Source organism: Pseudophryne corroboree, chromosome 6 (assembly GCF_028390025.1).
Source record: "Pseudophryne corroboree isolate aPseCor3 chromosome 6, aPseCor3.hap2, whole genome shotgun sequence".
In the NCBI taxonomy this organism is placed as follows: domain Eukaryota; kingdom Metazoa; phylum Chordata; class Amphibia; order Anura; family Myobatrachidae; genus Pseudophryne; species Pseudophryne corroboree.
The window spans coordinates 80,345,533-80,358,017 of record NC_086449.1 but is presented as its reverse complement, the minus strand read 5'-3'; positions in this window follow the sequence as shown (position 1 = coordinate 80,358,017).

Sequence of the window (12,485 nt, the reverse complement as noted above, 5' to 3'; positions counted from 1 at the left end):
ATATGAGGTGTGTGAGGAAGCGTGGACTTCCCCCGATAAGAAATTGATCATTTCTAAGCAGCGTACCCTTTTCCGCCAGATGATAGGTCACGCTGGGAAATAACCCCTAGGGTAGATAAAGCGGTTACACGCTTATTAAAAAAGGTGGCACTACCGTCACGGATACGGCCGCCCTGAAGGACCTGCTGATAGAAAGCAGAAAACTACCCTTAAAGCTATATACACACACACACGGGCATTATATTGAGACCTGCTATTGCCTCGGCATGGATGTGCAGTGCGGCAGCTGCGTGGTCAGATTCCCTGTCGGATAATATTTATACTATAGATAGGGACAATATTTTGCTGAAAATAGAGCATATAAAAGACGCTGTCTTATACATGCGTGATGCACAGAGCGCTTATTAGTGATGCCAGTCGGCAAATATCCCTATGTAAAACCATTGCCGCCAGACGGGGGTTATGGACTCTGCAATGGTCGGGTGATGCCGGTTCAAAACGGCACATGGAAGTTTGCCCTAGAAGGGGGTGGAACTGTTTGGGGATGGTCTTTCAGACCTCTTTTCCACAGCTACGGCTGGGAAATCAAAACTTTTGCCACAAGCTACCCCACAGCAAAAGTAAGCACTGTATTATCAGGTACAGTCCCTTCGGCCCCAGAAAAGTAGAGGGCTAGAGGCTCATCTTTTCTGCCAAGAGGAAAAGGTAGAGGGAAAAAGCTGCAGCACACAGCTAGTTCCCGGGAGCAGAAGTCCTCCCCTGCGTCCGGTAAGTCCACAGCATGACGCTGGGGCTGCTCAGGCGGACCCGGGTATGGTGGGGGCCCGTCTCAGAAATTTCAGCGCACAGTGGGCTCTCTCACAGGTGGATCCCTGGGTTCTTCAAACAGTATCTCAGAGGTACAGGCTGGAATTCGAGACGTCTCCCCCCCCGCCGTTTCCTAAAATCTGCCTTACCGGCAACTCCCTCTGCCAGGGAGGCAGTGTTGGTGGCTATCCAAAAAACTATTCACAGCAAGTGATTATCAAGGTACCCCTCCTTCAACAGGAAAAGGGTTACTTTTCCACAATGTTTGTGGTACCGAAACCGGACGGTTCGGTGAGACCCATCTTAACTTTAAAATCCTTGAACACATATAACAAAAGATTCAAGTTCAAGATGGAATCGCTCAGGGCGATTATTGCGATCCTGGACGAGGGGGATTACAGGGTCTCTCTGGACATCAAGGATACTTACCTGCATGTCCCCATTTACCCTCCTCACCAGGAGTACCTCAAGGTTGTGGTACAGGACTGTCACTATCCGTTCCAGACGCTGCCGTTTGGACTATCCACGGCACCGAGGGTCTTTACCATGGGTAATGACCGAAATGATGATACTCCTTCGCAAGAAGGGAGTTTTAATTATCCCGTACTTGGATGATCTCCTGATAAAGGCGAGGTCCAAGGAACAGTTGGTAAGGGGGTAGCACTTTCTCGGGAAGTGCTGCAACAGCAGGACTGGATTCTCAATTCCAAAGTCACAGCTGGTCCCGACGACACGTCTTCTGTTCCTGGGAATGATTCTGGAAACAGACCAGAAGAAAGTGTTTCTTCCAATGGAAAAAGCCGAGGAGTTGTCATCTCTAGTCAGAAACCTCCTAAGACCGGGACAGGTGTCGGTACATCAATGCACACGAGTCCTGGGAAAAATGGTAGCTTCGTACGAAGCAATTCCATTCGGAAAGTTCCACGCAAGGATTTTCCAGTGGGACCTGTTGGACAAATGGTCCGGGTCCCATCTCCAGATACAGCAGCGGATAACCCGGTCAGCAAGAACCAGGGTGTCGCTGCGGTGGTGGCTGCAGAGGGCTCATCTACTAGAGGGCCGCAGATTCGGAATACAGGACTGGGTCCTGGTGACCACGGATGCCAGCCTTCGGGGCTGGGGTGCAGTCACACACGGAATAAAATTCCAAGGACTATGTCCAAACAGGAGTTTTTCACTTAACATAAATTTTCTGGAGATAAGAGCCATTTACAAGGCCCTAAGCAAAACAAGGCCCCTGCTTCACCAGCCGTACTGATCCAATCAGACAACATCACGGCGCTCGCCCATGTAAACAGGCAGGGCGGCACAAGAAGCAGGAGGGCGATGGCAGAAACCACAGAGGGATTCCCCGTTGGGCGGAAAATCATGTGGTAGCACTGGCAGCAGTGTTCATTCCGGGAGTGGACAACTGGGAAGCAGACTTCCGCAGCAGACTCCACCCGGGAGAATAGGGACTTCATCCAGAAGTCTTCCAAATGCTGGTAAACCGTTGGGAAAGACCACAGGTGGACATGATGGCGTCCCGCCTCAATAAAAAAGATATTGCGCCAGGTCAAGAGAACCTCAGGCGATCGCTGTGGATGCTCTAGTGACACCGCGGGTGTACCAGTCGGTTTATGTGTTCCCTCCTCTCCCTCTCATACCCAAGGTACTGAGGATAATAAGAAAAAGAGGAGTAAGAACTATACTCATTGTTCCGGATTGGCCAAGAAGGACTTGGTACCTGGAACTTCAGGAGATGATCTCAGAGGACCCATGGCCTCTGTCACTCAGACAGGATCTGCTGCAGCAGGGGCCCTGTCTGTTCAAAGACTTACCGCGGCTGCATTGACGGCATGGCGGTTGAACACCGGATCCTGAGTGTAAAAGGCATTCTGGAGGAAGTCATTCTTATCCTGATCAAAGCCAGGAAGGATGTCAGCCTGAAGTTCAGACGTTGTAAGGGAGTGCTGCATATTCAGCCCCTTTCTTTGTGCCCCAGTGGCACCTTGGGATCTCAATGTGGTTTTGGAGTTCCTGGAATCACATTGGTTTGAGCCACTTAAAACCGTGGATTTGAAATGTCTCACATGAAAAGTGGTCATGAGTTGGCTCTGGCTTCGGCCAGGCATGTGTCAGAATTGGCGGCTTTGTCATAAAAAAAGCCCTTACCTGACTTTCCATATGGATAGGGCAGAGTTGAGAACTCGTCCTCATTTTCTCCCGAAGGTGCTATCAGGTTTTCACTTGTACCAACCTATTGTGGTGCCTGCGGCTACTAGGGACCTGGAGGATTCCAAGTTACTGGACGTAGTCAGGGCCCTGAAAAATTATATTTCCAGGACGGCTGGAGTCAGGAAAACTAACTAGCTGTTTATCCTAGATGCACCCAACAAGCTGGGTGCTCCTGCTTCTAAGCAGACTATAGCGCGCTGGATTTGTAGCACTATTCAGCTTGCGCATTCTGCGGTGGGACTACCGCAGCCTAAATCTCTAAAAGCCCATTCCACAAGGAAGGTGGGCTCATCTTGGGCGGCTGCCCGAGGGGTCTCTGCTTTACAACTTGGCCGAGCTGCTACTTGGTCAGGGGCAAACACGTTTGCAAAATTTTATAAATTTGATACCCTGGCTGAGGAGGACCTGGAGTTCTCTCATTCGGTGCTGCAGAGTCATCCGCACTCTCCCGCCCGTTTGGGAGCTTTGGTATAATCCCCATGGTCCTTACGGAGTCCCCAGCATCCACTAGGACGTCTGAGAAAATAAGATTTTACTCACCGGTAAATCTATTTCTCGTAGTGGATGCTGGGCGCCCATCCCAAGTGCGGATTGTCTGCAATACTTGTAAATAGTTATTGTTACAAAAATCGGGTTGTTATTGCGAACCATCTATTCAGAGGTTCCATTGTTATCATACTGTTAACCGGGGTTCCTATCACGAGTTATACGGTGTGATTGGTGTGGCTGGTATGAGTCTTACCCGGGATTCAAAATCCTTCCTTATGGTGTCAGCTCTTCCGGGCACAGTGTCCTAACTGAGGCTTGGAGGAGGGTCATAGGGGGAGGAGCCAGTGCACACCAGATAGTCCTAAAGCTTTCTTTAGATGTGCCCAGTCTCCTGCGGAGCCGTCTATTCCCCATGGTCCTTACGGAGTACCCAGCATCCACTACGGACTACGAGAAATAGATTTACCGGTGAGTAAAATCTTATTTTCTCTGACATCCTAGTGGATGCTGGGAACTCCGTAAGGACCATGGGGAATAGACGGGCTCCGCAGGAGACTGGGCACTCTAAAAGAAAGATTAGGTACTATCTGGGGTGCACTGGCTCCTCCCTCTATGCCCCTCCTCCAGACCTCAGTTAGAATCTGTGCCCGGCCAGAGCTGGATGCTCCTAGTGGGCTCTCCTGAGCTTGCTAGAAAAGAAAGTATTTGTTAGGTTTTTTATTTTCAGTGAGATCTGCTGGCAACAGACTCACTGCTACGTGGGACTGAGGGGAGAGAAGCAAACCTACCTGTTTGCAGCTAGCTTGTGCTTCTTAGGCTACTGGACACCATTAGCTCCAGAGGGTTTGAACACAGGGCCTGACCTCGATCGTCCGTTCCCGGAGCCACGCCGCCGTCCCCCTTGCAGAGCCAGAAGACAGAAGAGAACGACGAAAACGGCGGCTGAAAACTCCTGTCTTCATTAAGGTAGCGCACAGCACCGCAGTTGTGCGCCATTGCTCCCACAGCACACCACACACTCCGGTCACTGTTGGGTGCAGGGCACTGGGGGGGGGGGGGGGGGGGGGCGCGCGCCCTGGGCAGCAATTATAATACCTTTTGGCACAAAACACACATAATACAGTCTGGGAAACTATATGTGTAAAAACCCCCGCCATTAAGTTATACATAATGCGGGAGAAGCCTGCCGCTGAGGGGGCGGGGCCTTCTTCCTCAGCACACCAGCGCCATTTTTTCTTCACAGCTCCGCTGGAAGGACGCTCCCCAGGCTCTCCCCTGCAGTATCCTGTACAAGAAGGGTAAAAAAAGAGAGGGGGGGCACATAAATTTAGGCGCAAATAGATAATAAGCAGCTATTGGGAAAAATCACTCACTATAGTGTAAATCCCTGTGTTATATAGCGCTGTGGTGTGTGCTGGCATACTCTCTCTCTTTCTCCCCAAAGGACTTTGTGGGGTCCTGTCCTCAGTCTGAGCATTCCCTGTGTGTGTGCGGTGTGTCGGTACGGCTGTGTCGACATGTTTGATGAGGAGGGTTACGTGGAGGCGGAGCAGGGGCAGATACCTGTGGTGTCGCCCCCGACGGGGCCGACACCGGAGGGGATGGATATGTGGAAGGTCTTAACCGACAGTGTCAACTCCTTACATAAAAGGTTCGATGACGCAGCAGCCTTGGGACAGCCGGGATCTCAGCCCGCGCCTGCCCAGGCGTCTCAGAGGCTATCAGGGGCTCATAAACGCCCGCTAGCTCAGATGGTAGACACACATGTCGACACGGAGTCGGACTCCAGTGTAGATGAGGATGAGACACATGTACAGTCTACAAAGGCCATCCGATGCATGATTACTGCAATGAAAAATGTATTGCACATTTCTGATGTTACCCCGGTTACTACCAAGAAGGGTATTATGTTTGGGGAGAAAAAGCAGCCAGTGACTTTCCCCCCATCTGATGAATTGTGTGAAGAGGCGTGGAGTTCCCCTGATAAGAAACTGGTGATTTCTAGGAGGTTACTGATGGCGTACTCTTTCCCGCCAACGGACCGGTTACGTTGGGAAACATCCCCTAGGGTGGATAAGGCGCTCACACGCTTATCAAAAAAGGTGGCACTGCCGTCTCAGGATACGGCCGTTTTAAAGGAGCCTGCAGATAGAAAGCAGGAAGCTATCCTGAAGTCTGTGTATACACACTCGGGTACTATACTGAGACCTGCTATTGCTTCAGCATGGATGGATGTGTAGTGCTGCAGCAGCATGGACTGATACCCTGTCAGACAACATTGATTCCCTCGACAGGGATACTATTTTGCTAACCATAGAACATATAAAAGACGTCGTCTTATATATGCGGGATGCACAGAGGGACATTTGCCTACTGGCATCTAGAATTAATGCAATGTCCATTTCTGCCAGGAGAGTATTATGGACTCGGCAGTGGACAGGTGATGCTGATTCTAAAAAACACTTGGAGGTTTTGCCTTATAAGGGTGAGGAATTGTTTGGGGACGGTCTCTCGGACCTCGTATCCACAGCGACAGCTGGGAAGTCAACTTTTTTACCTCCGGTTCCCTCAGCCTAAGAAAGCACCGTATTATCATGTACAGTCCTTTCGGCCTCAGAAAGGCAAGCGGGTCAGAGGCGCATCCTTTCTGCCCAGAGGCAGGGGTAGAGGAAAGAAGCTGCACCAGGCAGCCAGTTCCCAGGAACAAAAATCCTCCCCCGCTTCCACTAAGTCCACCGCATGACGCTGGGGCTCCACAGGCGGAGCCAGGTGCGGTGGGGGCGCGTCTCCGAAACTTCAGCAACCAGTGGGTTCGCTCACAGGTGGATCTCTGGGCTGTACAAGTTGTATCTCAGGGATACAAGCTGGAGTTCGAGGCGACTCCCCCTCGCCGTTACCTCAAATCAGCCTTGCCAGCTGCTCCCAGGGAAAGGGAGGTAGTACTGGCGGCAATTCACAAGCTGTACCTCCAGCAGGTGATAATCAAGGTTCCCCTCCTTCAACAGGGACGGGGTTACTATTCCACAATGTTTGTGGTACCGAAACCAGACTGTTCGGTGAGACCCATTCTGAATTTTAAATCCTTGAACACTTATATAAGGAAGTTCAAGTTCAAAATGGAATCGCTCAGGGCGGTTATTGCAAGCCTGGAAGAGGGGGACTTTATGGTGTCGCTGGACATCAAGGATGCTTACTTGCATGTCCTTATTTACCCACCTCACCAGGAGTACCTTAGGTTTGTGGTACAGGATTGTCATTACCAATTCCAGACGTTGCCGTTTGGTCTGTCCACGGCACCGAGAGTATTTACCAAGGTAATGGCCGAAATGATGATACTCCTTCGGAAGAAGGGAGTTATAATTATCTAGTACTTGGACGATCTCCTTATAAAGGCGAGGTCCAGAGAGCAGTTGTTAGTCAGCGTAGCACTCTCTCGGGAAGTGTTGCAACAGCACGGCTGGATTCTGAATATCCCAAAGTTGCAGCTGATTCCTGCGACGCGTCTGCTTTTCCTGGGCATGATTCTGGACACAGAACAGAAGAAGGTGTTTCTCCCGGTGGAGAAGGCCCAGGAATTGTCATCTCTGGTCAAGGACCTCCTGAAACCAAAACAGGTGTCAGTGCATCACTGCACGCGAGTCCTGGGAAAGATGGTGGCTTCTTACGAAGCAATTCCCTTCGGCAGGTTCCATGCAAGGATCTTTCAGTGGGATCTGTTAGACAAATGGTCCGGATCGCATCTTCAGATGCATTGGTTGATCACCCTGTCCCCGAGGGCCAGGGTGTCTCTGCTGTGGTGGCTGCAGAGTGCTGATCTTCTCGAGGGCCGCAGATTCAGCATACAGGACTGGGTCCTGGTGACCACGGATGCAAGCCTCCGAGGATGGGGGGCAGTCACTCAGGGAAGAAACTTCCAAGGACAGTGGTCAAGTCAGGAGACTTCACTACACATAAATATACTGGAACTAAGGGCCATTTACAACGCCCTGAGTCAAGCAGAGCCCCTGCTTCAAAACCAACCAGTGAGAATCACGTGCTAGCACGGTCAGCAGTGTTCATTCCGGGAGTGGATAACTGGGAAGCAGATTTCCTCAGCAGGCACGACCTCCACCCGGGAGAGTGGGGACTTCATCCAGAAGTCTTCACGCAGATTGTAAACCGTTGGGAACGGCCACAGGTGGACATGATGGCGTCCCGCCTCAACAAAAAGCTAAAAAAATATTGCGCCAGGTCAAGGGACCCTCAGGCGATAGCTGTGGACGCGCTAGTGACACCGTGGGTGTACCAGTCGGTTTATGTGTTCCCTCCTCTTCCTCTCATACCCAAGGTACTGAGGATAGTAAGAAAGAGAGGAGTAAGAACTATACTCATTGTTCCGGATTGGCCAAGAAGGACTTGGTACCTGGAACTTCAGGAGATGATCTCAGAGGACCCATGGCCTCTGTCACTCAGACAGGATCTGCTGCAGCAGGGGCCCTGTCTGTTCAAAGACTTACCGCGGCTGCATTGACGGCATGGCGGTTGACCACCGGATCCTGAGTGTAAAAGGCATTCCGGAGGAAGTCATTCTTATCCTGATCAAAGCCAGGAAGGATGTCAGCCTGAAGTTCAGACGTTGTAAGGGAGTGCTGCATATTCAGCCCCTTTCTTTGTGCCCCAGTGGCACCTTGGGATCTCAATGTGGTTTTGAAGTTCCTGGAATCACATTGGTTTGAGCCACTTAAAACCGTGGATTTGAAATGTCTCACATGAAAAGTGGTCATGTGTTGGCTCTGGCTTCGGCCAGGCATGTGTCAGAATTGGCGGCTTTGTCATAAAAAAAAGCCCTTACCTGACTTTCCATATGGATAGGGCAGAGTTGAGGACTCGTCCTCATTTTCTCCCGAAGGTGCTATCAGGTTTTCACTTGTACCAACCTATTGTGGTGCCTGCGGCTACTAGGGACCTGGAGGATTCCAAGTTACTGGACGTAGTCAGGGCCCTGAAAAATTATATTTCCAGGACGGCTGGAGTCAGGAAAACTAACTAGCTGTTTATCCTAGATGCACCCAACAAGCTGGGTGCTCCTGCTTCTAAGCAGACTATAGCGCGCTGGATTTGTAGCACTATTCAGCTTGCGCATTCTGCGGTGGGACTACCGCAGCCTAAATCTCTAAAAGCCCATTCCACAAGGAAGGTGGGCTCATCTTGGGCGGCTGCCCGAGGGGTCTCTGCTTTACAACTTGGCCGAGCTGCTACTTGGTCAGGGGCAAACACGTTTGCAAAATTTTATAAATTTGATACCCTGGCTGAGGAGGACCTGGAGTTCTCTCATTCGGTGCTGCAGAGTCATCCGCACTCTCCCGCCCGTTTGGGAGCTTTGGTATAATCCCCATGGTCCTTACGGAGTCCCCAGCATCCACTAGGACGTCAGAGAAAATAAGATTTTACTCACCGGTAAATCTATTTCTCGTAGTCCGTAGTGGATGCTGGGCGCCCATCCCAAGTGCGGATTGTCTGCAATACTTGTAAATAGTTATTGTTATAAAAATCGGGTTGTTATTGCGAACCATCTATTCAGAGGTTCCATTGTTATCATACTGTTAACCGGGGTTCCTATCACGAGTTATACGGTGTGATTGGTGTGGCTGGTATGAGTCTTACCCGGGATTCAAAATCCTTCCTTATTGTGTCAGCTCTTCCGGGCACAGTGTCCTAACTGAGGCTTGGAGGAGGGTCATAGGGGGAGGAGCCAGTGCACACCAGATAGTCCTAAAGCTTTCTTTAGATGTGTCCAGTCTCCTGCGGAGCCGTCTATTCCCCATGGTCCTTATGGAGTCCCCAGCATCCACTACGGACTACGAGAAATAGATTTACCGGTGAGTAAAATCTTATTTTCTCTGACATCCTAGTGGATGCTGGGAACTCTGTAAGGACCATGGGGAATAGACGGGCTCCGCAGGAGACTGGGCACTCTAAAAGAAAGATTAGGTACTATCTGGTGTGCACTGGCTCATCCCTCTATGCCCCTCCTCCAGACCTCAGTTAGAATCTGTGCCCGGCCAGAGCTGGATGCTCCTAGTGGGCTCTCCTGAGCTTGCTAGAAAAGAAAGTATTTGTTAGGTTTTTTAGGGGCCCTGTCTGTTCCAAGACTTACCGCGGCTGCGTTTGACGGCATGGCGGTTGAACGCCGGATCCTAACGGAAAAAAGGGCATTCCAGAAGAAGTGATTCCTACGCTGATAAAAAGCTAGGAAGGATGTGACAGCAAAACATTATCACCGCATATGGTGGAAATATGTTGCTTGGTGTGAGGTCAGGAAGGCCCCAACAGAGGAATTCCAGCTGGGGCGCTTTCTGCACTTCCTACAGTCAGGAGTGACTATGGGCCTAAAATTGGGGTCCATAAAGGTCCAGATTTCGGCCCTATCTATTTTCTTTCAAAAAGAACTGGCTTCACTGCCTGAAGTTCAGACGTTTGTTAAGGGAGTGCTGCATATTCAGCCCCCTTTTGTGCCTCCAGTGGCACCTTGGGATCTTAACGTTGTGTTGGATTTCCTGAAATCCTACTGGTTTGAGCCACTTAAGACCGTGGAGCTAAAATATCTCATGTGGAAAGTGGTCATGCTATTGGCCTTAGCTTCGGTTAGGCGTGTGTCAGAATTGGCGGCTTTGTCATGTAAAAGCCCTTATCTGATCTTCCATATGGACAGGACAGAATTGAGGACTCGTCCCCAATTTCTCCCTAAGGTGGTATCAGCGTTTCATTTGAACCAACCTATTGTGGTGCCTGCGGCTACTCGGGACTTGGAGGACTCCCAAGTTACTGGATGTAGTCAGGGCTTTGAAAATCTATGTAGCCAGGACGGCTGGAGTCAGGAAAACTGACTCGCTGTTTATCTTGCATGCACCCAACAAGCTGGGTTCTCCTGCTTCAAAGCAAACTATTGCGCGCTGGATCTGTAACACGATTCAGCAAGCTCATTCTGCGGCAGGATTGCCGCATCCTAAATCAGTAAAAGCCCATTCCACAAGGAAGGTGGGCTCTTCTTGGGCGGCTGCCCGAGGGGTCTCGGCTTTACAGCTTTGCCGAGCTGCTACTTGGTCGGGTTCAAACACATTTGCTAAGTTCTACACGTTTGATACCCTGGCTGAGGAGGACCTTGCCTTTGCTCATTCGGTGCTGCAGAGTCATCTGCACTCTCCCGCCCGTTTGGGAGCTTTGGTATAATCCCCATGGTCCTTACGGAGTTCCCAGCATCCACTAGGACGTCAGAGAAAATAAGAATTTACTCACCGGTAATTCTATTTCTCGTAGTCCGTAGTGGATGCTGGGCGCCCGTCCCAAGTGCGGACTCTCTGCAATACATGTATATAGTTATTGCTTAACTAAAGGGTTATTGTTATGAGCCATCCGTTGAATGAGGCTCAGTTATTGTTCATACTGTTAACTGGGTATGGTTATCACAAGTTCTACAGTGTGATTGGTGTGGCTGGTATGAGTCTTACCCTGGATTCCAAATCCTTTCCTTGTTGTGTCAGCTCTTCCGGGCACAGTTTCCCTAACTGAGGTCTGGAGGAGGGGCATAGAGGGAGGAGCCAGTGCACACCAGATATAGTACCTAATCTTTTTTTTAGAGTGTCCAGTCTCCTGCGGAGCCCATCTATTCCCCATGGTCCTTACGGAGTTCCCAGAATCCACTACGGACTATGAGAAATAGAATTACCGGTGAGTAAATTCTTATTTTTCTCTAGCATCCTTAAGGGATATTGGGGGAATCCAGTACGATGGGCACGTCCCAAGGCTTCCAGAATGAGCGGAGACGTCTGCAGCACCACCTGCCCAAACTGGGAATCCTCTTTGGCCAGAAAAGTGTTCTTACCCAACCAGGTAGCAGCTCGGCATAGTTGCAAGGCCGAGACTCCATGGGCAGCTGCCCAAGAAGAGCCCACTGATCTAGTAGTGTGTGCCTTCAGAGACTTGGGAACAGGTAAAGCTGCCAACACATAGGCCTGTTGGATAGTAAGTCTAAGCCGACAAGCAAAGAACTGCTTTGAAGCACGGCAACCCTTTTTCTGCGTATCATATAGCACGAACAAGGAATCTGTCTTTCTGATTCGAGCCGTTCACTTGACATAAAACGTCAAGGCTCGCACAGCAACCAATGCCTATGGAGAAACAGAAGGGTCAGAACTTGATGGAACCACAATAGGTTGATTCAAGTGGAACGCAGAGACAACCTTCGGGCAGGAACTGCTGCCTAGTCCTGAGCTCTGCTCTGTCCTCGTAAAAGACCAACTAAGGGCTTTTACCCGATAAGGCCCCCAATTCTGAGACGCGCCTAGCAGAAGCCAGGGCCAATAACCTCACTGTCTTCCACGTGAGGTACTTGTCTTCTACCGTCAGAGGTTCAAACCAGGAGGACTGTAGAAATTCCAACACAACATTCAAATCCCGGGGTGCTGTGGGCGGCACAAAAGGGGGTTGAATGTGAAGCACCCCCCTGGAAGAAGGTCTGAGCTTCTGGCAACACTGCCAATTTCTTCTGGAAGAAAATGGAGAGGGCTGAAATCTGGACCTTAATGGAACCCAGACGTAAGCAGTTATCCACACCAGCCTGCAAGAAACGGAGTAAGTGTCCCAAGTGAAACTCCGCAGGCGGATACGTGTGTTCCTCGTACCAAGTGACATATCTCCTCCAGATGATGATGAAGATAGTGTTTTGACATCACAGGTTTCCTGGCCTGAACCATGGTAGCAGTAACCTTTTTGGAAAGGCCCTTGTGAGCTAGGATGTTCCCCTCAACCTCCAAGCCATCAAACGAAGCCGCCGTAAGTCCGGGTAGATGAATGGTCCTTGTTGAAGATCTCTTCTCAGTGGCAGAGACCAAGGGTCTTTTCGACGGACATGTCCAGAAGATCCTCATACCATGCCCTCCAAGGCCAAAACCGGGGCAATCAGAACTGGCTGGCTTTTTTTTTTTTTTTTGCTT